This window comes from Sceloporus occidentalis, unplaced genomic scaffold (assembly GCF_023333645.1).
Source record: "Sceloporus occidentalis isolate IW3139 unplaced genomic scaffold, rSceOcc1.0.p SCAF_13, whole genome shotgun sequence".
In the NCBI taxonomy this organism is placed as follows: domain Eukaryota; kingdom Metazoa; phylum Chordata; class Lepidosauria; order Squamata; family Phrynosomatidae; genus Sceloporus; species Sceloporus occidentalis.
This window is the reverse complement of record NW_028316993.1, coordinates 1,971,502-1,974,530: the sequence shown is the minus strand read 5'-3', so window position 1 is coordinate 1,974,530 and position 3,029 is coordinate 1,971,502.

Below are 3,029 nucleotides of genomic sequence, written 5' to 3'. Positions count from 1 at the left end.
AATGGGGAGCGTTCAAAGCTTTCAATATATATTTTGTGCATTTTGGTCGTCCCCATAAAGGTATCCCTGTTTTGTGGATTGTGGGTGTTATTGTACTTTGTTTGCTACATGCCATCCCAGTCCGCCCTCGACTGTCTGACGAAAGCTGTGTGATGCTCTTTAAGATGCTTTGGGAAGATAAAGCTTCCAAAAAGGGATTAAGTGACATGACCTTAAGTCTTTTCTCTTCTGCATGCAAAAAAGAAGAGGAAGGAAGAAAGAAAATCCTGACTCAAACCCCATTCTTTCCAATGAGGTTTTAGAGATGACAGCGTAGTGCCCCCTAGGGGCAAACCAGAGGCTAGGAGCAGCCATGCCTCAAGGGTGCTGTAAAACAGGATTCGAAACAAGGACTGCAGCTTTTAAAAAGGCTGTAGCTGGTATAAATTTGCTGACAAGGGTGTCTTGTGGTTGTGCGGCAGCTGGACCAGCAAGGCAGCAGTTGGCAAAGTTGTCATCTGGAAAACGGTGGAGTCATCACAACTTTGGGGGCCGTTAATGACTCCTTTTTTATTTTTAAAACGATAAAGAGACATTGGAATGGCTGCGTTCCCGGTTGCAAAAAGTACACTGCATAAAACAAAGTGGATTAAGACTATTGGTACCAGAGGCAAGCTTCTGAGTCACACAAGACCCTTCCTCAGAAGCAGTTTACATTTGCATCCTGGCTTCATCTGAATCTAGGGTTAGTTGGCTTAAGAAACAATGCACTTGAATATATAGAGACCCAGCATGACGATTCAGTTATACAGTGAGGTATACAGTTTTTGACTGGGAATTAGCGTTTCCAGAGAGCCGGCATAGTGTTGCAGTTTGAATGTTGGACTAGAAGTCTGGAGACTTGGGTTTGAATCCCGGCTTAGCCACACGAATCCATTAGGTCAATTCATCCTCTCTCAGCCTAAAAGGAAGAGAATAGTAAACATCTTCTGGATAAGATTGCCATGGATCTGCATTGATTTGCACATTAACTGCAGACTCGAGCATGTTTTTGACACACCTGATAAGCAACAGACACGAGACAACATTTAAATGTATTATGGCTGTGCATGGGTTTATTTATGTGGTGCAGAGGTTCAAGTATTGTACTAAGATATAGGAGACCAGGGTTCGAATCCCTGCTTAGCCGTAGAAATCCATTAGGCGACCTTGGTCTGGTCACTCTCTCTCAACCTAAGAGAAAGACGATGGTTAATCTCTTCTAAATTAAATCTTGCTAAGAAAACCCTAGGATAGAAACCCATTGGGTGACCTTTGGCGAGTCACACGCTCTCAGCCCCAGAAAACCCCATGGGTGGCCATAAATTGGAAATGACTTGAACGCACACAACAAAGTAGGATTGCCATAGGACTGGAAGGCACATTAACAGTGAGAAAGAAGAACATTGTTGATCATGTTTCTAGCCCTTAATGCTGCAAAGAGAGTCTGCAAGGAGTGTGCCAATGTCACCAAATATCCCTGGATTGCAGAAGAAGAGCATGGGTCAGAAAGGCTATTTTTAAAATAAACCGCCTTGGATAAAACACACTTTTCTTGGGATAAAGCAGACTCTAGGAAGGTGATGTTGCCTTTGGCAGGAAATTATAGAAGATCTATTTGATAACCTGGCTGCCACAGGTTGTTATCTCCGCATCAGTCCAGAAAGCCATTGCTGACCAATGATAAAATATATATATATATATATATATGTCATAAATATATTGCAAGTCCTTGGTTCAAAGATGGAGATAGTGCTCCAGGGAGGACATCTTAAAAATAAACACGTATTTTCCACCCCATGTCTGCATTGAAAAAGACACATGCCATATAAAGACAATCCTGTACAATGGTGATGCATGGTTTTTCCCTTGCCCTAAACAATAAAGGTACACAAGGTAGAAAATTGCAACTCACCCAAGGTGAGTTCGATCTGTGCAAATGTTGTAATTTCCTGCAAAGGCAACTTCACACCCCAAAGATCCCATCTTCAGACAAGCGTTTATTTCGGATATTGGAAACCCAGGGAAGGGCTGACCACAAGCGACTGGGGGAGCTCACTGGAAGAAAAGAGGTGTCTTTTCTTCTGGCTAAAAATAATGTATTATGTGCACTCAGGAGGGCATTGCAAAGAAAGTGAGAAGGTGGCTGAGTCGGTGCCTGCGAGAGACCTTTGCGAAGGAGAAAAAGGGCATCGTTGGTGGCATTAAGGCATCCTGACTTGAACAGAAGGAGGTGGAACAGAGACCGAAGGCTGGAGAGATGCCAGCGGGAAATTAGGCACACATTGTTAGCACCCAAGGTGATTAAATACTGGCACTGCCCACTCAGCAAAGGGAGATTAAACATGTGTTTTGCTCTCTCCATCTGTTATCTGCACATTCCAAATCCAACCTGGTTGCCCTCTGGGAATGTGGGCTTAACCTAAATGCTGGAGGGGGGGGATTGTTTTGTCTTTTGCAGTGCTTGGGAAAAGATGTATATACCGTTTGTGTGTGTACCTACAGCTCCCAGAATCCTCCAGCCATGCTGGGAACTGTGGTCCAAAAAAGGCACATCTCCATTTCTGGGGTCATTTGGAGCTCGACAATGGAGGGCAGGGAAGAGAAGAAACAAAGGAGTCAGGGTTGTGATGCTTCCGTTCTCCATCCAATTGGCCTACTTACCAGGAATGGATTTTCTCTTTCCTCTTGCCAACTACCATCAAGTCAGCTTTAACTTATGGTGACCCTATGAATGAGAGACAACCCCCACCCCAAATACACCTTGCCATTAACAGTCCTGCCCAGATTTTGCAAACCTGCAGTTGTGGTTTCCTTGATAGAGTCTGTCCGTCTGGAATGTGATCTTCCTCTTTTCCTAATGACCTCTGCCATAGCAATAATATCTTCCCATGATATACCCAAAATATGACAGCCTCAGTTTAATCATGTTGGCTTCCAGGGAGAATTCGGGCATGATTTGCTCTCAAACCTGTTGATTTGTCTTTTTCGCTCTTTGTGGCACCACCATG